This window comes from Helianthus annuus, chromosome 14 (assembly GCF_002127325.2).
Source record: "Helianthus annuus cultivar XRQ/B chromosome 14, HanXRQr2.0-SUNRISE, whole genome shotgun sequence".
Classification (NCBI taxonomy): Eukaryota; Viridiplantae; Streptophyta; class Magnoliopsida; order Asterales; family Asteraceae; genus Helianthus; species Helianthus annuus.
Window position 1 is genome coordinate 89454762 of NC_035446.2, and position 24587 is coordinate 89479348.

General features: G+C 39.9%; 1 non-coding gene across 1 annotated transcript; it reads left to right on the forward strand.

The window, feature by feature from the left end:
• Positions 1-605: 605 nt before the first annotated feature.
• Positions 606-712, forward strand: LOC118486896. The gene has a single exon (XR_004880062.1). It is a non-coding gene; the product is annotated as a small nucleolar RNA R71 (small nucleolar RNA).
• Positions 713-24587: the final 23875 nt, after the last annotated feature.

The window sequence follows — 24587 nt, forward strand, 5'->3', positions numbered from 1 at the left end:
TTCTTTTCGGTCTCGGAGATGAGGCAAGATACGGTATCTTCAAGCCTTTCTCGTCCCCTTGTTGTTGAGAGAAATTTTGTGACTCGATTCTTGGTTGTTGAAAGTTTGTTCATTGGTTTAGATTTTGTTAGTTACTAATATTACCGGGTTCTCTCCAACCAAGGTTAGGGAGGTTACACCATCCTTGGTTGTAGGTACCCGTTGGAGGACCCGACGGCCTAGGTCTATTATCTATGTAATTTACCGTTTCTGTTTGATTATCCAATTCTTTCATACAACTCAAATTTTCATGTGGCCCACCACACCCTTCATAAGCCATAACTGAGGCCGTTTTTGCCATTTCTAACTTTTTGATTTTTGAAGAGAGGGCCTCGATTTGAGCTTGTAAAGAAGTGCTTTCGTCAACCTTATGGGCACCCGGGGCAATAGATTTATTGCCTCGGGGAGTGTGCCACTAAAAATTGGTTTGAGAAATTTCCTCAATTTGATTATATATTTCATTTGGGCGACGATTACCTAAAAGTCCCCCAGAGCTAGAGTCAAGTGTTTGTCTTGTGTGTGGCAACAATCCATTATAGAAAGTAGATACTTGTTGCCAAACCGCAAGACCATGATGAGGACACTTTCTTAATAGCTCCTTGAACCTTTCCCAAGTTTCATATAAGGATTCCCCATCTTCTTGTGAGTATGTATTAGTTTCAGTCATTAATTTAGCCGTTTTAACAGGAGGGAAACAATTATATAAAAACTTTTGGGCTAATTCATACCAGGTGTTTACCAAGCCAACTGGGAGGGTATTAAGCCAAGCCTTAGCTCAGTCTTTTAATGATAATGGAAACATTCGAAGGCGTATGGCGTCCTTTGATGCTCCATTGATCCGAAAGGTAACACATATTTCCAAGAAATTGGTAATATGTAAATGGGGATCTTCGTCCGCAAGTCCATGGAAGGTTGCGGAGTTTTGGAGCATCTATATCAAATGCGGCTGAAGTTCGAAGTTGTTGGCCTCGACATTTGGTGCATTGATAGCGGCGCCGAGATTACCTACAGTGGGCCGTAGGTAATCCATGAGGGTACGTTGATCCGCCATTGGAAGTGGGTCACCCAAAACTTTCTCTTGGTTTTTAGCTTTAAGTCTTTTTCTTAGAAAGCGTTCGGGTTCGTCTAGCGGTTCTTTTATGTCGCTGCTAGAACTGGAGCTCATACACTATGTAGAAAAATCAGGTGTGGCGCCTGGGTTCCAAGTCCTGCAATAAAAACACAAAAGAACGTTGGTCAGAAGTTTCACCACGGCCCCGTGCTCAGATGAACACGGCCCGTGGTCGGAGATACAGTAATTGTTTTCCGGATCCCTATTACTGGAGAGCTTGACATGGCCCCGTGTTGCACCGACACGGCCCCGTGCTCAACCCTCTGTAACTCGGAAAATAAAAACTACCAGTAACACTGCGGGGCACGGCACGTGTTCGACCAGGCACGACCCGTGCTGAGCTCTGCAGAAACTGAAAAATTATGAAAAATCCTAAAAAAATAGAAAAATAAGAGAAAACGGTTAGGCCGCTGATTCCTAACTTTCCTAAAATCCTTGTGTCCCCGGAAACGACGCCAAAAACTTGATGCGCGTGTGGTGTAATATATTTTTAACTATATTTTTAGCCCTTTTTAACCATTTTAGTCAAGTTTTAGATTTATAAAACATGATATTTGCTAACACCAAACACACATATGGGCAAGTGCACCCATCGTGAGCGTAGTTTAGTGTTGGTAAGATACCGAGGTCGTCCAAGGAAACAAGAGCTTTTAATACCGGTTTATCCTCAACGTCTAATCAAATCAAAAGTTTAGAAAAAGGTTTTAAACTAGAAAATAAAAAAAAAACGAAATGCTGAAAAAAAAAACAGATAGACAAGATGAATCACTTGGATCCGACTCGCCTTTATTGTAACCTTTGATTATTTCAGCACTTTTGCACTTTTTAAGAGATTATCTTAGTTATTGTAGTAGGCCCATCTTTTGAAGGTGATGTTGCCCTCAACCCAGTAGTTTAAGTCAGCAAGGATACAATCCTAAAGGGTTGGATTATTGAAAGATAATTAATTAAGTTATTAACGCGTAATGTGGTAGGCCCCTCTTTTGAAGGTGACGTTACACTCGACTAAGTAGTCTGAGTCAGCAGGGATACAGTCCTAAGTAGCCGGGTTAATATATTAATAGTAGTTTACATATGAGGGGATCAAGAAATTCGGACCCCCTCCATCCAATACCAGTGGGTATTGAAGGTGATCCTACTAAGCTTGACCCAGGTCCTTGCAGGATCTATACACTGAACAAGGCAAGACTCTTACCAAACCACTCCCTTAACCCCGACCAGAATATCTCCATATAGACCGTGGAGATATGAATGGGTAAATATTTTATTTTATATAGACAGTAAAATAACGCCAAGACACCACGGACAAATGATAAGGAAGACTCACCTTCAACATAAGAAACTAGTTATTAAAGTCATTAATACATAACCAAATAAAAAGTGCGAAAAGATTAAAAATAAAAAGTATTACACTAAATCCTTGTCTTCACCAAGTGATGTAAGAGACTTAGGCAAACATGGCCTTTGATTGTCAAGAACTCTTACGATCAATCTGGTATCCTGAGACTACTACACAGACTCTATGATGGATGATGGTGGTGGATGTGGGTTATGATGGTGGTGGTGGGTGGGCGAAGTGTGAGAGAGGTGGTTTGCCAAGGGATGATTTGCAAGTGAGCCAAGCACCCCTATTAATAGCCTGCACAGAAGCCCTGACACGGCCCCGTGTCCACCCATCTTCTCTTTCTTCATTAATTGCAGTTTGTCTACATTAGTTGACCACGCCCCCGTGTCCGCTGGGCACGACCCACGCGTGCAGAAGTGTATCTGTACTATCAATATTTTCCTAGTTTCTGCGAATCTTAGAGTTGACCACGGCCTCGTGTCCGCTGGGCACGCCCCCGTGGTGGGTGATAGAAGCTTCTACAACTTTGTCTTTTCTGCAAACACTTGGGCACGCCCCTGTGTTCATTGAGCACGGGGCGTATTCAGCCTTCTGTTCTCTTGTTTTTGCATGGGTGGATGCTGTCGAGGGGTCGGGCATGCTACGTTTGTTCCTTTTTCTGGTATATATGTTAGATTTAGCTGCCTTTTTGCTTCTTTTGTTCATTTGAGCTCATTTAATCCTCAAAATACAAAAGAAAGACAAAAGAACACTTTTTCCAACAATAGTACTAAAAAACGGTTAGTTTTATACCACAATTGATGTAATTTATATGTTGCATTTTGCACACATCAAATGGAATTGTCTAGCGAAAACACTTGACAACCTCCTGGAAGCAGCTTTTCTTGCCACCAGACCTTTCTCCATCAATTAGGAATCTGATGCCGTCAATAAACACATTCCTTAAATTGTAGGCATTTTTTGAGTGTTTATTTTTGGATGTCAAATCCGCATATATATCATCATTGCTATTGATTTTCTTGACTGTATATCTCTTAAATGACAACATATACACGTGTGATTTAGTTTACGAAGATTTTTCAATGCCGAGAACCTCGATCAGAGAGTAAAAAAAGCGTAAGGTCTACAATGGTGTAAAACTAAAATGGGATATACGAGGCTAGGATTCAAGTTATAGGAACGAGGGCCAAACCAACCACCCGAGAATGGAATCGTCGAGCGAAAACACTTGACAAACTCCTGTAAGCAGCTTTTCTTCCCAACAGACCTTTCTCCATCAATTAGAAATCTGATGCCGTCACTAAACACATTCCTTAAATTGTAGCCATTTTTTTAGTGTTTATTTTTAGTGTCTAATACGCATATATATCACCATTGCTCTTGATTTTCTTGACTGTATATCTCTTAAATGTCAACATATACATGTGTGATTTAGTTTACGAAGATTTTTCAATGCTGAGAACCTCGATCAGAGAGTAAAAAAGGCGTAAGATTCATAATGGTGTAAAACTAAAATGGAATATACCGGGCTAGGATTCGAGTTACATGAACAAGGGCCAAACCAACCACCCAAGAATGGAATCGTCGAGCGAAAACACTTGACAACCTCCTGGAAGCAGCTTTTCTTGTCACCAGACCTTTCTCCATTAATTAGGAATCTGATGCCTTCACTTAACACATACCTTAAATTGTAGCCATTTTTTGAGTGCTTTTTTTTGGCGTCTAATCCGCATATATATCACCATTGCTCTTGGTTTTCTTGACTGTATATATCTTAAATGCCAACATATACATGTGTGATTTAGTTTACGAAGATTTTTCAATGCCGAGAACCTCGATCTGAGAGTAGAATAGGCGTAAGGTTCACAATGGTGTAAAAATATAATGGGATATACCGGGCTAGGATTCGAGTTACAGGAACAAGGGCCAAACCAACCACCCAAGAATGGAATCGTCGAGCGAAAACACTTGACAACCTCCTGGAAGCAGCGTTTCTTGCCACCAGACCTTTCTCCATTAACTAGGAATCTGATGTCGTCACTAAATACATTCCTTAAGTTGTAGCCGTTTTTTAGTGTTTGTTTTTTGGTGTCTAATCCGCATATATATCACCATTGCTCATCATTTTCTTGACCGTATATCTCTTAAATGTCAACACGTACACGTGTGATTTAGATTATGAAGATTTTTCAATGCCGAGAACATCGATCTGAGAGTAAAAAAGTCATAAGGTTCACAATGGTGTAAAACTAAAATGGGATATACCGGGCTAGGATTCGAGTTTCAGGAATAAGGGCTAAACGAACCACACAACAATGGAATCGTCGAGCGAAAACACTTGACAACCTCCTGGAAGCAGATTTTCATGCCACCAGACCTTTCTCCATCAATTAGGAATCTGATGTCGTCACTAAACACATTCCTTAAATTGTAGCAGTTTTGGAGTGTTTATTTTTTGGTATCTAATCCGCATATGTATTACTATTGCTCTTGATTTTCTTGACTGTGTATCTCTTAAATGTCAACATATACACGTGTGATTTAGTTTACAAAGATTTTTCAATGCCGAGAACCTCGATCATGGATTAAAAAGGCGTAAGGTTCACAATGGTTTAAAACTAAAATTGGATATACCGGGCTAGGCTTCGAGTTACAGGAACAAGCGCCAAACCAACCACCCAAGAATGGAATCATCGTGCGAAAACACTTGACTACCTCCTGGAAGCAGCTTTTCTTGCCACCAGAACTTTCTCCATCAATTATGAATCCAATGCTGTCACTAAACACATTCCTTAAATTGTAGCCATTTCTTGAGTGTTTATTTTTTTGTGTCTAATCCCCATATATATCACCATTGCTCTTGATTTTCTTGATTTTGTATCTCTTAAATGTCAACATATACATGTGTGATTTAGTTTACGAATATTTTTCAATGCCGAGAACCTCGATCAGAGAGTAAAAAAGGCGTAAGGTTCACAACTGTGTAAAACAAAAATGGGATATACCGGGCTAACATTCGAGTTACAGGAACAAGGGCCAAACCAACCACCCAAGAATGGAATCGTCGAGCGAATACAATTGACGACCTCCTGGAAGCAGCTTTTCTTGGCACCAGACATTTCTCCATCAATTAGGAATCTGATGCCGTAACTAAACACATTCCTTCAATTGTATCCATTTTTTGAGTGTTTTATTTTATGTCTAATCCGTATATATATCACCATTGCTCTTGATTTTCTTGACTGTATATCTCTTAAATGTCAACATATACACGTGTGATTTAGTTTACGAAGATTTTTCAATGCCGAGAACCTCGATTAGAGAGTAAAAAAGGTGTACGGTTCACAATGGTGTAAAACTAAAATGGGATATACCGAACTAGGTTTCGAGTTACAAGAACAAGTGCCAAACCAACCACCCAAGAATGGAATCGTCGAGCAAAAACACTTGACAACCTCCTGGAAGCTGCTTTTATTGCCACCAGACCAATCTCCATCAATTAGGAATCTGATACCTTCGCTAAACACATTCCTAAAATTGTAGCCATTTTTTGAGTGTTTTTTTTTTTGTGTCTAATCCGCATATATATCACCATTGCTCTTGATTTTCTTAACTGTATATCTCTTAAATGTCAACATACACATGCGTGATTTAGTTTACGAAGATTTTTCAATGCCGAGAACCTTGATCAGAGAGTAAAAAAGGCGTAAGGTTCACAATGGTGTAAAACTAAAATGGGATATACCGGGCTAGGATTTGAATTACAGGAACAAGGGCCAAACCAACCACCCAAGAATGGAATCGTCGAGCGAAAATACTTGACAACCTGCTGGAAGCAGCTTTTCTTGCCACCAGACCTTTCTCCATCAATTGTGAATCTGATGCCGTCACTAAAGACATTCCTTAAACTGTAGCCATTTTTGAGTGTTTATTTTTTGGTGTCTAATCCGCATATATATCACCATTGCTCTTGATTTTCTTGACTGTGTATCTCTTAAATGTCAACGTATACACATGTGATTTAGTTTACGAATATTTTCCAACGCCGAGAACCTCGATCAGAGAGTAAAAAAAGGCGTAAGGTTCACAACCGTGTAAAACTAAAATGGGATATACCGGGCTAAAATTCGAGTTACAGGAACAAGGCCCAAACCAACCACCCAAGAATAGAATCGTCGAGCGAATACACTTGACCACCTCCTGGAAACAGCTTTTCTTGCCACCAGACCTTTCTCCATCAATTAGGAATCTGATGCCGTCACTAAACACATTCCTTAAATTGTAGCCATTTTTTGAGTGTTTATTTTTTGATGTCTAATCCGCTTATGTATCACCGTTGCTCTTGATTTTCTTGACTGTATATCTTTTAAATGTAAACATATACACGTGTGATTTAGTTTACGAAGATTTTTCAATGCCGAGAACCTCGATCAGAGAGTAAAAAAGGCGTAAGGTTCACTATGGTGTAAAACTAAAATGGGATATACCGAACTAGGTTTCGAGTTGCAAGAACAAGTGCCACACCAACCACCCAAGAATGGAATCGTCGAGCGAAAACACTTGACAACCTCCTGGATGCCGCTTTTATTGCTACCAGACCAATCTCCATCAATTAGGAATATGATACCGTCGCTAAACACATTCCTTAAATTGTAGCTATTTTTTAAGTGTTTTTTTGGCGTCTAATCCTCATATATATCACCATTGCTCTTGATTTTATTGAATGTATATTTCTTAAATGTCAACATACACACGTGTGATTTAGTTTACGAAGATTTTTCAAAGCCGAGAACCTTGATCAGAGAGTAAAAAAGGCGTAAGGTTCACAATGTTGTAAAACTGAAATGGGATATACCGGGCTAGGATTCGAGATACACGAACAAGGGCCAAACCAACCACCCAAGAATGGAATCGTCGAGCGAAAACACATGACAACCTCCTGGAAGCAGCTTTTCTTGCCACCAGACCTTTCTCCATCAATTAGGAATCTGATGCCGTCACTAAACACATTCCTTAAATTGTAGGCATTTTTTGAGTGTTTATTTTTGGATGTCAAATCCGCATATATATCATCATTGCTATTGATTTTCTTGACTGTATATCTCTTAAATGAAAACATATACACGTGTGATTTAGTTTACGAAGATTTTTCAATGTCGAGAACCTCGATCAGAGAGTAAAAAACGCGTAAGGTCCACAATGGTGTAAAACTAAAATGGGATATACGATGCTAGGATTCAAGTTATAGGAACAAGGGCCAAACCAACCACCCAAGAATGGAATCGTCGAGCGAAAACACTTGACAAACTCCTGTAAGTAGCTTTTCTTCCCAACAGACCTTTCTCCATCAATTAGAAATCTGATGCCGTCACTAAACACATTCCTTAAATTGTAGCCATTTTTTTAGTGTCTAATACGCATATATATCACCATTGCTCTTGATTTTCTTGACTGTATATCTCTTAAATGTCAACATATACACGTGTGATTTAGTTTACGAAGATTTTTCAATGCTGAGAACCTCGGTCAGAGAGTAAAAAAGGCGTAAGATTCACAATGGTGTAAAACTAAAATGGAATATATCGGGCTAGGATTCGAGTTAGAGGAACAAGGGCCAAACCAACCACCCAAGAATGGAATCGTCGAGCGAAAAGACTTTACAACCTCCTGGAAGCCGCTTTTCTTGCCACCAGACCTTTTTCCATTAATTAGGAATCTGATGCCTTCACTTAACACATACCTTAAATTGAAGCCATTTTTTGAGTGTTTTTTTTATTTTGGCGTCTAATCCTCATATATATCACCATTGCTCTTGGTTTTCTTGACTGTATATATCTTAAATGCCAACATATACACGTGTGATTTAGTTTACGAAGATTTTTCAATGCCGAGAACCTCGATCTGAGAGTAGAATAGGCGTAAGGTTCACAATGGTGTAAAAATATAATGGGATATACCGGGCTAGGATTCGAGTTACAGGAACAAGGGCCAAACCAACCACCCAAGAATGGAATCGTCGAGCGAAAACACTTGACAACCTCCTGGAAGCAGCGTTTCTTGCCACCAGACCTTTCTCCATTAACTAGGAATCTGATGTCGTCACTAAACACATTCCTTAATTGTAGCCGTTTTTTAGTGTTTGTTTTTTGGTGTCTAATCCGCATATATATCACCATTGCTCATCATTTTCTAGACTGTATATCTCTTAAATGTCAATACGTACACGTGTGATTTAGTTTACGAAGATTTTTCAATGCCGAGAACATCGATCTGAGAGTAAAAAAGTCATAAGGTTCACATTGGTGTAAAACTAAAATGGGATATACCAGGCTAGGATTCGAGTTACAGGAACAAGGGCCAAACCAACCACACAACAATGGAATCGTCGAGCGAAAACACTTGACAACCTCCTGGAAGCAGATTTTCATGCCACCAGACCTTTCTCCATCAATTAGGAATCTGATGTCATCACTAAACACATTCCTTAAATTGTAGCAGTTTTGGAGTGTTTATTTTTTGGTATCTAATCCGCATATGTATTACTATTGCTCTTGATTTTCTTGATTGTGTATCTCTTAAATGTCAACATATACACGTGTGATTTAGTTTACAAAGATTTTTCAATGCCGAGAACCTCGATCATGGATTAAAAAGGCGTAAGGTTCACAATGGTTTAAAACTAAAATTGGATATACCGGGCTAGGCTTCGAGTTACAGGAACAAGCGCCAAACCAACCACCCAAGAATGGAATCATCGAGCGAAAACACTTGACTACCTCCTGGAAGCAGCTTTTCTTGCCACCAGAACTTTCTCCATCAATTATGAATCCGATGTTGTCACTAAACACATTCCTTAAATTGTAGCCATTTCTTGAGTGTTTATTTTTTTGTGTCTAATCCCCATATATATCACCATTGCTCTTGATTTTCTTGATTTTGTATCTCTTAAATATCAACATATACATGTGTGATTTAGTTTACGAATATTTTTCAATGCCGAGAACCTCGATCAGAGAGTAAAAAAGGCGTAAGGTTCACAACTGTGTAAAACTAAAATGGGATATACCGGGCTAACATTCGAGTTACAGGAACAAGGGCCAAACCAACCACCCAAGAATGGAATCATCGAGCGAATACAATTGACGACCTCCTAGAAGCAGCTTTTCTTGCCAGCAGACATTTCTCCATCAATTAGGAATCTGATGCCGTAACTAAACACATTCCTTAAATTGTAGCCATTTTTTGAGTGTTTTATTTTATGTCTAATCCGTATATATATCACCATTGCTCTTGATTTTCTTGACTGTATATCTCTTAAATGTCAACATATACACGTGTGATTTAGTTTACGAAGATTTTGCAATGCCGAGAACCTCGATTAGAGAGTAAAAAAGGTGTACGGTACACAATGCTGTAAAACTAAAATGGGATATACCGAACTAGGTTACGAGTTACTAGAACAAGTGCCAAACCAACCACCCAAGAATGGAATCGTCGAGCAAAAACACTTGACAACCTCCTGGAAGCAGCTTTTCTTGCCACCAGACCTTTCTCCATCAATTAGGAATCTGATACCGTCGCTAAACACATTCCTTAAATTGTAGCCATTTTTTGAGTGTTTTTTTTTTGTGTCTAATACGCATATATATCACCATTGCTCTTGATTTTCTTGACCGTGTATCTCTTAAATGTCAACATATACACATGTGATTTAGTTTACGAATATTTTCCAACGCCGAGAACCTCGATCAGAGAGTAAAAAAGGCGTAAGGTTCACAACCGTGTAAAACTAAAATGGGATATACCGGGCTAAAATTCGAGTTACAGGAACAAGGGCCAAACCAACCACCCAAGAATGGAATCGTCGAGCGAAAACACTTGACAACCTCCTGGAAGCAGCGTTTCTTGCCACCAGACCTTTCTCCATTAACTAGGAATCTGATGTCGTCACTAAACACATTCCTTAAGTTGTAGCCGTTTTTTAGTGTTTGTTTTTTGGTGTCTAATCCGCATATATATCACCATTGCTCATCATTTTCTTGACTGTATATCTCTTAAATGTCAACACGTACACGTGTGATTTAGTTTATGAAGATTTTTCAATGCCGAGAACATCGATCTGAGAGTAAAAAAGTCATAAGGTTCACAATGGTGTAAAACTAAAATGGGATATACCGGGCTAGGATTCGAGTTACAGGAACAAGGGCCAAACCAACCACACAACAATGGAATCGTCGAGCGAAAACACTTGACAACCTCCTGGAAGCAGATTTTCATGCCACCAGACCTTTCTCCATCAATTAGGAATCTGATGTCGTCACTAAACACATTCCTTAAATTGTAGCAGTTTTGGAGTGTTTATTTTTTGGTATCTAATCCGCATATGTATTACTATTGCTCTTGATTTTCTTGACTGTGTATCTCTTAAATGTCAACATATACACGTGTGATTTCGTTTACAAAGATTTTTCAATGCCGAGAACCTCGATCATGGATTAAAAAGGCGTAAGGTTCACAATGGTTTAAAACTAAAATTGGATATACCGGGCTAGGCTTCGAGTTACAGGAACAAGCGCCAAACCAACCACCCAAGAATGGAATCATCGAGCGAAAACACTTGACTACCTCCTGGAAGCAGCTTTTCTTGCCACCAGAACTTTCTCCATCAATTATGAATCCGATGCTGTCACTAAACACATTCCATAAATTGTAGCCATTTCTTGAGTGTTTATTTTTTTGTGTCTAATCCCCATATATATCACCATTGCTCTTGATTTTCTTGATTTTGTATCTCTTAAATATCAACATATACATGTGTGATTTAGTTTACGAATATTTTTCAATGCCGAGAACCTCGATCAGAGAGTAAAAAAGGCGTAAGGTTCACAACTGTGTAAAACTAAAATGGGATATACCGGGCTAACATTCGAGTTACAGGAACAAGGGCCAAACCAACCACCCAAGAATGGAATCGTCGAGCGAATACAATTGACGACCTCCTGGAAGCAGCTTTTCTTGCCAGCAGACATTTCTCCATCAATTAGGAATCTGATGCCGTAACTAAACACATTCCTTAAATTGTAGCCATTTTTTGAGTGTTTTATTTTATGTCTAATCCGTATATATATCACCATTGCTCTTGATTTTCTTGACTGTATATCTCTTAAATGTCAACATATACACGTGTGATTTAGTTTACGAAGATTTTGCAATGCCGAGAACCTCGATTAGAGAGTAAAAAAGGTGTACGTTTCACAATGCTGTAAAACTAAAATGGGATATACCGAACTAGGTTTCGAGTTACTAGAACAAGTGCCAAACCAACCACCCAAGAATGGAATCGTCGAGCAAAAACACTTTACAACCTCCTGGAAGCTGCTTTTATTGTTACCAGACCAATCTCCATCAATTAGGAATCTGATACCGTCGCTAAACACATTCCTTAAATTGTAGCCATTTTTTGAGTGTTTTTTTTGTGTCTAATACGCATATATATCACCATTCCTCTTGATTTTCTTAACTGTATATCTCTTAAATGTCAACATACACACGCGTGATTTAGTTTACGAAGATTTTTCAATGCCAAGAACCTTGATCAGAGAGTAAAAAAGGCGTAAGGTTCACAATGGTGTAAAACTAAAATGGGATATACCGGGCTAGGATTTGAGTTACAGGAACAAGGGCCAAACCAACCACCCAAGAATGGAATCGTCGAGCGAAAATACTTGACAATCTCCTGGAAGCAGCTTTTCTTGCCACCAGACCTTTCTCCATCAATTATGAATCTGATGCCGTCACTAAAGACATTCCTTAAACTGTAGCCATTTTTGAGTGTTTATTTTTTGGTGTCTAATCCGCATATATATCACCATTGTTCTTGATTTTCTTGACTGTGTATCTCTTAAATGTCAACGTATACACATGTGATTTAGTTTACGAATATTTTCCAATGCCGAGAACCTCGATCAGAGAGTAAAAAAAGGCGTAAGGTTCACAACCGTGTAAAACTAAAATGGGATATACCGGGCTAAAATTTGAGTTACAGGAACAAGGGCAAAACCAACCACCCAAGAATGGAATCGTCGAGCGAATACACTTGACCACCTCCTGGAAACAGCTTTTCTTGCCACCAGACCTTTCTCAATCAATTAGGAATCTGATGCCGTCACTAAACACATTCCTTAAATTGTAGCCATTTTTTGAGTGTTTATTTTTTTATGTCTAATCCGCTTATGTATCACCGTTGCTTTTGATTTTCTTGACTGTATATCTTTTAAATGTAAACATATACACGTGTGATTTAGTTTACGAAGATTTTTCAATGCCGAGAACCTCGATCAGAGAGTAAAAAAGGCGTAAGGTTCACAATGGTGTAAAACTAAAATGGGATATACCGAACTAGGTTTCGAGTTACAAGAACAAGTGCCAAACCAACCACCCAAGAATGGAATCGTCGAGCGAAAACACTTGACAACCTCCTGGAAGCCGTTTTTATTGCTACCAGACCAATCTCCATCAATTAGGAATATGATACCGTCGCTAAGCACATTCCTTAATTGTAGCTATTTTTTAAGTGTTTTTTTTGGTGTCTAATCCTCATATATATCACCATTGCTCTTGATTTTCTTGAATGTATATTTCTTAAATGTCAACATACACACGTGTGATTTAGTTTACGAAGATTTTTCAATGCCGAGAACCTTGATCAGAGAGTAAAAAAGGCGTAAGGTTCACAATGTTATAAAACTGAAATGGGATATACCGGGCTAGGATTCGAGTTACACGAACAAGGGCCAAACCAACCACCCAAGAATGGAATTGTCGAGCGAAAACACTTGACAACCTCCTGGAAGCTGCTTTTCTTGCTACCAGACCTTTCTCCATCAATTAGGAATCTGATGCCGTCACTAAACACATTCCTTAAATTGTGGACATTTTTTGAGTGTTTATTTTTTGGTGTCTAATCTGCATATATATCACCATTACTCTTGATTTTCTTGAATGTATTTCTCTTAAATGTCAAAATATACACGTGTGATTTAGTTTACGAATATTTTTCAATGCCGAGAACCTCGATCAGAGAGTAAAAAATGTGTAAGGTTCACAATGGTGTAAAACTAAAATGGGATATACCGGGCTAGGATTCGAGTTACAGGAACAAGGGCAAAACCAACCACACAAGAATGGAATCGTCAAGCGAAAACACTTGATAACCTCTTGGAAGCAGCTTTTATTGCCACCGGACCTTTCTCCATCAATTAGGAATCCGATGCCGTCACTAAACGCATTCCTTAAAATTGTAGCCATTTTTTGAGTGTTTATTTTTTGGTATCTTCTGAAACATCAACTGTTGCACCAAAAACCATTTCAAAATCTATAACTAAGAACATAAATCATGATAAATTTTTACGGAACTTACTCAAACCACCAAAACTTAATAGTATTGAAGATTACACGTGGTGGAAAGAGAGATTTATTAACTGGGCGACAACTTATGCTCATGAGAGTTGGTTTTGTATGGAATTTAGGTATAACAGGTTAGTAGATGATAAATATGAAGAAATTCCACTTAAAAGTCTATCAAATGAAGATAAAAGAAATTTTTCTCATGAACAAAGAATGATAGAATTAATACAACAATCGATCAGAGATGACATTTTCGCATTGCTTAATCACGATGGGTTATCAAAATCGGTATGGGAAGCGTTACAGGTGAAAGCTGTGGGTGGAAAACAAATCAAAAAGAATAAAATATCATTGCTTAAAAAGGAATTTGATTTGTTTGATGGTATAAAAGGAATGTTTCAAAAGGTCAAATCTGGGTGGTCAAGCAACCAAAGGTTTCTAATGATGAGAAAATTACCGAGAATGTTTTTGAAAAGAATGAAAGAAATTATCCAGTTTTACCTGGAAAGATACACATTCAGCTAGCTACCTGAGTCAAAGCAGGCTTGGGTTGTGTTGTTCAAATAATTGAGTTACATGAATGTGATTGTCAGATTAAACAAAGGAGCAGCCTAGCACTAGAGGAGGAGGATCCCTGCAACTGAAAATAGGGAGTTTGTTTGTTTTCTGTATATAAATAAACAGTATTAAAAATCCTAAAAATCGAAAAATTGAAAAACCAAAATGTGTTTTTACTTTTTTTTAAAATTGAAAATCAAAAATAAATTGTTTTTAAATTTTGTAAAAAATCATAAATTTCAAAATTTTGTTGAGTGAATATGCCGAAACCCTCACGGCGGAACAAACATGATTATTTCACAACTGAAAATGGTTTTAACATTGTTAAAAATCAGTGTGTTGTAAATCATGGGGGTATTTTCTGCAAAACAGACCATGTGAAGCAGAAAATGAATGGCGAGATAAAGCTATCTGCATCGGTTTGTCAAATATTCTTTAAGATGTTTTGGATTTTTGGGGGAGTACAAATTTATTTCAGAAAATACAAAAACATTTGAAAGTTTGAAAAAGTTAAAAACAATAGAAAATTCAAAATTTAGTTTTTGTGTAAAAAGAGGAAATGATAGTACATCAGTAAGACAGTCATAGTACGCTAAAGAAATGGAAAGTCATAATGTGATAAACTGTCTCATTGATGATATGCCAGTAGGTTTTACATATTTAGTAAATTGTTTTCGAGATATAAACCTAAAAAACAATTAACTTACTTATCTTGTGGGGAACATCTCTCGAATATATGGGTAACCCCCGAATCTTGTTTGAGAGATTGTCGGATTCTGAGATACTAGGTATTTATACTGTTTGATATCTGGGGCATTGTTTTGGTCAAAAATCACACAACGATAATGCAACCAAATCTGATTTTGTGAGATATGATGCTTGGTTAATAGAGCAAATGTGTAAACAAGAGATGAACGAAATGAAGGCTGAACACCAGGATTTTTACGAGGAAAAGCCCTTGATCGCTAGCAGATCGCCGGCATAAAAACCTCGGATAGTGAAAACTATCACTATCAACTATATTACACGAAAAATATTACAACTTTGGATGTTGATCAAGTGTGGTACAATGATTGAATGCTATGTGTGTTGTGAAAACTTCTGATTTTCGAATGTCTGCGAATGTGTGTGTTGTTTATGAAAGTGATAACTGGACTAAAACAAACTTGATCAACCCATTAAATCTTAGAAATAACCAATATAACCGAAAATTAAGGTAGTCCACGTTTTCTCCCCATGACCATCGTGAAAATAGCACATGTGCGGCATCTTGAAGGAATATTCCCGAGATTCTAGCTGAGATTTAGCCACAACGTCCATTTTCTGCATATAAACATTAAAAAAGTGACAACTGTTAGAAATCATAAGTTCTGTTAATGATCCTGGATCCTCAGACTCCCTGCATCATTGAAGAAACACTAGATAAATGGTCAGAACCGAGATATCTAGGGGGTTTGAATCCGCATAAAAAGGTTGGTTTCCACTCGATCGATTTAGGCCTAACAGACCTTCTTCTCCGGTGATTCTGCAAAAAAGAACACCGTTAGCCTCGCCAAGGGGAGAAGAGGGTTCTCTCCTTGACTCGACTCCGGTGTGAGAATAAGTATTGGTAATGAAGAAGAAGATGTATTTGAGAAGTGTGTGTAACTTGTGTTCATACCTGATTTTTCTCTTATTTATAGCCGGGAGTCGTTCAAAAGGCGGGAAAACCCGTTAGTGAAAAGAAGACGGAAGATGCTAACTCCGTAAGCGGTTATGCTTTCTTCCGTTAATACTCCTTGATCCGATGTGATGGCACACGGATCGTGGTTTAGATCAAAGGCAAGGGATTTGCCACGTGTAAAGTGACCTAAATGAAGATTACTCTTCATTTGCATGCATTCGATGTGATTTTGGGGACGACTGATATAGTGACACGTGTCCAGACGGTTGTAACCGTTTTGGTGGTGCATGATTGTATTATTTCTAGAAGATTACTGTTGTAATCTGGTGTGACACCTTTATCGTGTGGAAGCAGATGAATAAATCCCGAGTCTGGGCAAATAATATCCAAGTCTGGATATTGAGCGGAAGTATCTAACTCCGGATTCTTATATTTTGCTTTGTGTAGGAGATGCGCAAGGTTTTATGATTCCCTTTGGGCGCAAGTGTTGACTGTTGTGGGCCTTTTAGACCTTTTTTTTGTGAGACCAGTGCGCGGCCGCGCAAGGTGCCAAGCTGAAAATTAAAGTTGTGGTATGGTCCCAAGCACTTTTTTATAAGGTTTTTGGGACCTTACCCCTTCAAGTCCCCCCAGTCTAGTATTGTACTTATGCAAATAAGTGGAGCACTGGACTTATGAGAGTGAATACTTTTGGGTGTGGTATGTAAAAAATCTTCTACGAGAAGATTTAAATTTTGTCAGAAAAAAGAAAAAGGAAAATTTTGAAAATTATGATTACATCGTGACGTGTGATGATATCATAATGTATTTGCGAGGGTTTTCTCTTACATTGGGATACGTACTGGCGCTTTGTCAGACTTCATTAATGGAGGTAAGACTCCTGTTCCTGTAGCGCCGTTAGGATGTGATGTTTCCTGACACTTAATCATGATGATTTGAATTTCTCTTTTCTCGAAGCTGAGTTCTTCTATATATATAGGTACATTCGAAACGTTGTTTTTTGCCTTGTCGATATTTGACAAAGAAGATGAAACACTCTTATCATACACGTCTTCTGCTGGATGTTCTTAGGTTTTACGAAGCGGCTGAAGGCCTCGTGTTGCTTTCTAGGTTACCACCCTGTGTTGCTGTTCCGGCAAAGGGTCCGGTCAAACCTGTTTCACCGATAACTGGTGGTTCTGACTGCAAGGTTCCTCAACATATGGGCGTTGCTGATGATGTTAGAATTGTGCTTGATGCTGATAGTTTGATGGCTCGGTTTCCGATGCTTCGGAAGAAAGAATGCCGGTTGGTGTATCAACGCCGGAAATCTCGCCGGTGTGAGCAGGTGTCCGTCGTTGATGAAGATTCCGGTGCTGGTTAGGTGTTTATCCTTAGGGTTTAGTTCTTGTTTAATGTTTTGTAGATCTGAACAATTTTTTGAAGATCATTGCCACGATCTTGCTAAGTGTTTGTGCTAAACCTTTTTTTGATGATATGTATATGATGACGTACTACTAGTCTGTAAGGTTTTACTTCTATGTTTGGATTACAATATGTTGCATGTGTTTAATTGCTTTTGGATAGGTGAGGCGAATGAGAAATGGTATTGTGCTCATGTGTGAACGTTTGTCTAAAAGGCGTGATAGCCTGGTTTGGACTGTTCATGAGGTGTACAATGTTTACTATTTTGTTTTCGCGTAAGCCCAAAGAATTTCATGCAATTTGTAACAAACAGAAACAAGTATGAAAATAATTTTTTGTATTGATAAAGCGCGAGGCTTGTAGTACAGGAGTAAATAGGAAATACATTGCCTGTGAATGCTTTGACCTACATGTAACACCTGCGCAGCTGCTGCGCGTTCCAGGTGCGTGGGACTAGAGTCCTGCCAATTCTTTTGAGAGTATACGCCCCTTTGCCTAGGACCTCGTTAATGACGTATGGTCCTTCCCATCTTGGCACTAATTTGCCCGGTTTTTCAGCATTTGATGCTTCATTATCGCGTAAAACGAAATCACCCGGAACGAATGTGCATATGCGGACGCGTGCATTGTAGTATTTTTCGAGTTTGGATTTGTACCTGGCCTCAGTGATAGCGGCATTCTCGCGCCGTTCTTCGAGGAGGTCTAGATCCAATCTTCGTTCTTGCTCATTATTCTGTTTTTCCATGGCTATCATGCGTGGTGATGGTAAGCCAATCTCAGCTGGGATGACGGCTTCAGACCCATAGACTAGACTGAACGGAGTTTCGCCTGTGCTAGTCTTTGGCATTGTTCGATGCGCCCAGAGGATGCTGGGGAGCTCGTCGACCCACCCTCTGCGTGCCGTCCCTAGCCGTGCTTTTATGCTGTCAACGATCTGTTTGTTTATACTTTCTACTTGACCGTTCGCTTGTGGATGTGCGACGGAGGCAAAATGATGTTCGATCTTCATTTCCTTGAACCACTTTTGAAGATCTTCTGAGGCGAAGTTTGTGCCGTTGTCAGAGATAATGCGCAATGGTAATCCGAACCTGCAAATGATATGTTCCCATATAAATTTGCGAAGTACCATTGCTGTGGTCGAAGCCAAAGCCTTAGCTTCCACCCATCTGGAAAAGTAATCGACCGCTACAATAATGAATTTTACTGCGCCTGGCGCATCAGGGAATGGGCCAACAAGATCGATGCCCCATTGTTGGAATGGCCAGGCGGATGTGACAGGCACTAGCGGATTTTTTGGTCGGAGTGTCTTTGGTGCATGGCTCTGACATGCTGCGCATCTTCTTAATAAATCAACTGCGTCCATATGCATTCCTGGCCAGTAGTACCCGGCGTTCATTATTTTTGCTACGACCATGCGCGGTCCCGCGTGTATTCCACATAAACCTTCATGGATTTCTCTGACCAGGTATTGAGCATCTGTTTTATCGACACAGCGTAGTAATGGTCCCATGAGTGACTTTCGGTAAAGGACGCCATCCGCCACTTCGTAATTTATCGCTTTGTGTTGGAGTTTCCGCGCTTCTGCTTTTCCTTCCGGGAGTTTCCCGTGTTGTAAGTATAAGATGATCGGAGACATCCATGATGGATTACCGACCTCTATAATGTTTACTTGCTTGAGATGGATTGATGGGTTAGACAGTACCTCTATGCGCACTTCTTTTGCTAGGTGCTTGAAGCTGGTAGCGGCTAATTTGCTAAGCGCGTCTGCGTGCTTATTTTCGCTTCTGTTGATATGGTTAACCCTGAATGTCTGGAATTGGCTGATTAACATCCGTGCTTGTTCAAGGTATAATGCCATAGCTTCTCCTTTTGCATCGTAGTGACCGTTAACTTGCTCGGCTACAAGTTTTGAATCAACATTGGCCTCAAGGTTTTTTGCCCCCATTTTGAGCGCTAAACGAAGTCCTGCTAAAAATGCTTCGTATTCCGCCTCATTGTTGGTACTTTGGAAGTCTAAGCGTATGGCATATGTGAGCTCGTGATTGTCCGGACTGACTAATCGGAGGCCTGCTCCTGCTCCGTCATCATTGGAAGCACCATCTGTGTGCAAGGTCCAGACTCTGTCATCGAAAACAGGTGTAGGGTTCTGGATTGCTTCACATTTTTGTACTTTATCGATGGGCACTTCAGTAGCGAAGTCTGCTAGAACTTGCCCTTTGATTGCTGGTCTTGGCTTGTAAAAGATATTGTATCCTCCCAGCTCTATGGCCCATTTAGCCAATCTTCCCGCCACATTGGGTTTTGACAAGATTTGGCCTAAATGATAATTTGTGAGAACCGTGATGACGTGGCCCGAGAAATATCTGCGCAAGCGTCAGGATGCGTGTACCAGTGCTAGAACCAATTTTTCTATCATTGAGTAACGAGTTTCTGGGCCGGTGAGCATTTTGCTGATATAGTAAATTGGAGTCTGAACGTTTTCCCGTTCCACCATTAATACTGCTCCTACCTCTACTTCCGTGGCTGATAGGTATAAGATTAGTGGCTCTTTCTCTTTTGGCGCAGTCAGCGTTGGTAGCTGAATTAAACATTCTTTCATTTGTTTGAATGTTGCTTCTGCTTCAGGTGTCCATTGAAAGGGGGTTTTCTTCCCGCAGTTTCGCAGCGTGCTGATAAATGGATAAGACTTAGCCGCATGATTAGCCAAGAATCTGTTCAAGGCTGCTAAGCGTCCGGCGAGTCTTTGCATTTCTTTTATTGTTGCGGGTGAGGGCATTTGCTGGATAGCCTGTACTTTTTCTGGGTTTACTTTGAAGCCCTCTCTTGTGACTATGAAGCCCAGAAATTTCCCTTCTTCCATGCCGAAGGAGCATTTAGTTGGGTTGAGCTTTAAGTTTACACTGCGCAGAGAGTCGAATGTACGCTAAATGTTGTTGAGCATTGAGTCTTCCTCATGGCTCATAATGACGAGGTCATCCATGTATACTTCAATTGTCTTGCCAATGTCGTTTTTGAAAACTGTGTCCATTAATCGTTGATAAGTTGCGCCAGCATTGCTCAGGCTAAAGGGCATTTTAGTGTAGCAGAAGATGCCTTTATCTGTGCGGAATGCAGTTTTGTCTTCGTCTTCTTCTTTCATCTGGACCTGATGATAACCTTTGTAACAGTCGAGAAAACACTTCCATCTGAATGACGCTAGAGAGTCGACTTTTTTGTCTATCTCCGGAAGTGCGTAACAATCTCTTGGGCATGCTTTATTCAGGTCTTTGAAGTCGACGCACATTCTCCATCCGCCACTATGTTTCTGTACCATCACAGGATTGGCAACCCATGTATGGTACTTTACTTCGCGCAAGATACCCGCATTGAGTAGCTCTACTACTTGTTCGTCCATGGCTTTCGCTTTCTCTTTGCTAAAGATGCGCCTCGCTTGGGTAACAGGTTCCGCTGATGGTTTAATATTCAGGCAATGTTGCGCTATGTCGCGTGGAACCCCAGTCATGTCTGCTGGACACCAAGCGAATATATCCTTGTTGTTGGACAATAATGCTTTTAGTTGTATCCGTGTTGCTGGTGAGATGGCATGACCTAGTGAGATGGTCTGCTCTGGGTATTCTTCGTTCAGGACCCATTTCTCCGGTTCGTTTGATGCTGAAGGTTTGACTACCTTTGCCGGCGGCTCATCATCCACGTACATGACTTCTTTGCTTGAGTACAGAATTGCAACTCCGGTTTCTGTTGGGAACCCACATGCCGCGTGTGGGATAGATGTGATCATACTGAACTCTCTTTGTGACCTTCTTCCGAGCAGAACATCATGACGTGATGTTGCCGGCATGACCATGAAATTGACTGTAACTGTTCGTGAATGTTCGCCATCCGACAAAGTCACAGGGAAAGCTATTTGCCCTAATGGGAATACAGGTTCATTGCAGAATCCGGTGAGGGGAAAATCGACCGGTTCTAGACGTGCTTTATCATCTGGGTCGAGTTGTTTAAAACACTGCTCGTATATGATGTCCATCGAGCTACCCGGATCTATATACATGTAGTCTGTCTGATAATGACCGAAGATGCCAGTAATAATTACTGGTCGCTCTTCCTGAGGGCCTCCTGGGACGACGGGAAATATGACTTGCTGCTCCCTCCAATGTTGGTCATAACTTCGTTTGATTGACCTTCGTGATGGACCTCCTTGAATCATGTTTATTTTTTTTGGTTTAACTTCCTGATGACTGCTATTTCTGAATTGTATCTTAATGTTACGACTAGATTGGATATTCCCCCGACAGGGTGTTGGTGGGTCCAATACTGTAATGTTGTTTTCTTCACCAGATCTGATGTTCGGGACCTCAGATCTGGCAATTTGTGTAACGATTGTGTTTAAAGCAGCTTGACATCTGCTGAACCAATGTGATGGGGATTTTTTCATGATTAGATCTGAGAAATTCTCCCTATCTGAATGACCGTTGCTTTGAGTGTTTTGGGTTGTAGAACCTTCCCACTCGGATCGGGGATCTGATGAGTGGAATAATGAATCCTTTGCCATGTGCAAAACAGAGGATGAAAAGAACTAAATCGAAACGAGATGAAAACTGGAAAAAACAGAGGAATCGGTGGGCGCCAATGAAGAAACACTAGATAAATGGTCGGAACCGAGATATCTTGGGGGTTTGAATCCGCATAAAAAGGTTGGTTTCCACTCGATCGATTTAGGCCTAACAGACCTTCTTCTCCGGTTCTGCAAAAAAGAACACCGTTAGCCTCTCGAAGGGGAGAAGAGGGTTCTCTCCTTGACCCGACTCCGGTGTGAGAATAAGTATTGGTAATGAAGAAGAAGATGTATTTGAGAAGTGTGTGTAACTTGTGTTCATACCTGATTTTTCTCTTATTTGTAGCCGGGAGTCGTTCAAAAGGCGGGAAAACCCGTTAGTGAAAAGAAGACGGAAGATGCTAACTCCGTAAGCGGTTATGCTTTCTTCCGTTAATACTCCTTCATCCGATGTGATGGCACACGGATCGTGGTTTAGATCAAAGGCAAGGGATTAGCCACGTGTAAAGTGACCTAAATGAAGATTACTCTTCATTTGCATGCATTCGATGTGATTTTGGGGACGACTGATATAGTGACACGTGTCCAGACGGTTGTAACCGTTTTGGTGGTGCACGATTGTATTATTTCTAGAAGATTACTGCTGTAATCTGGTGTGACACCTTTATCGTGTGGAAGCAGATGAATAAATCTCGAGTCTGGGCAAATAATATCCAAGTCTGGATATTGAGCGGAAGTATCTAACTCCGGATTCTTATCTTTTGCTTTGTGTAGGAGATGCGCAAGGTTTTATGATTCCCTTTGGGCGCAAGTGTTGACTGTTGTGGGCCTTTCAGACCTTTCTTTTGTGAGACCAGTGCGTGGCCGCGCAAGGTGCCAAGCTGAAAAATAAAGTTGTGGTATGGTCCCAAGCACTTTTTTATAAGGTTTTTGGGACCTTACCCCTTCAATCATCCATTAAGGATCCGTGATCCATGCTCACTCTCAGGATAGATGATCCTTAGCATAAAATTCATGCCCTAACAATTGCCCCCAATATAAAAGTTGTGATAAGGATTCACGGCTGTCATATTTCCGTTAGAAGCGGACTAGCCATTGCTACTGGTAGCTAGTCGTTATACTGCTTGTCGTCGCTGATAAGACCTGCTATAATCATCATTGCAAAATATAGAGTTAGAGATAACTCCTCAAGTGCCTTTAAAGATCAAAAGATACTTTAGTCTGTGGAGGATGAATCCTTCTACACTGTTCGCTATTAACCTTCCTGCAATTTAATTTCTGCATAGACACTTTAACTGTTAGATAGCCATGTGCGGCCTGGGTGGATGGTCCATTGTTTTGCTGGTGAAATCCAGGCCAGATGATTTTGATACATAATGAATAGGTAATAGCATTAAACTTTTTTAGCTACATCTGTTGTTGTTTCTTTCCTCTTTATTTTTCATGTATGCTTTCTATTTTCAAAGATATCATCGCCAAACAACTGGAAAGTTATTGGAAATCTGATGATAATGTTAAAATTTTAACAGAAAACTTGAAGTGTTCATACAAATGTGGATTAATGATTCTTAATCAAAAAGGATAAGAGACAACTTACAGCTTAAAAAAAGTTAGAATATAACATACCAGAGAATCCAAGTTAGGATTCTATATCCTTGTAAATTATTGCTGAATAAACAAACTTGTGAAAAGTAAAGTTTCTAGGATCCAGGATCCTTATTGTCAGAACATGTATAACTTTAGAGCTCCAAGATCCTGTAAGAAAAACAAACTTGGGACCAAACCAAATAATTGGGAATGAACCCATAATAACTGGGGACAGGCCCAAATAAACTGGGGACAAGCCCAACAAACTGGGGACAAGCCCAAATAAACTGGGGACAAGCCCAAATAACTGGTGTAAACTGGAGTATGGCCCTCCCTGGCGACTATCCAAACTTAGTGACATGAAAATGCCAAAACCTTAGCTAACATGAAAACGTTAGAAACCTTAGGGATGGATGTATGGTACGTCTACCATTATACGTAGGATCCCGAATACAGCCAGTACAATGAAATTGTCAGCCCCTAAAGCGGGTACTGGTCCCATTGCCATAAACTGCACCAGGATCATCGTGCGCTACTGGCGAAACTGGGGACATGCCCAAAACTGGGGACAAGCCCAAAAACTGGGGACAAGCCCAAATAACTGGGGACAAGCCCAAATAACTGGGGACAAGCCCAAATAACTGGGGACAAGCCCAGAAACTTTGGAGAGTTGGCCAACCACTTTGATCTTCTGTAAAATGATAACAACTCTGCAAAAGCTTAAACTTTGTGAAAATAGATATAAACTGATTAACATCTTTCACTTATGATGAGTAATAAGAATAAAATGAATGAAAATAAAAGTAAAGTGTTACCAAATGTAGAATCATATATCCTTTGAGGATCCCAGATCCTTAATCAGAATACTGGTATCACTGAGGATCCCTGATCCTTCTTACTTAAAGTATTTCTTTAGATGAAC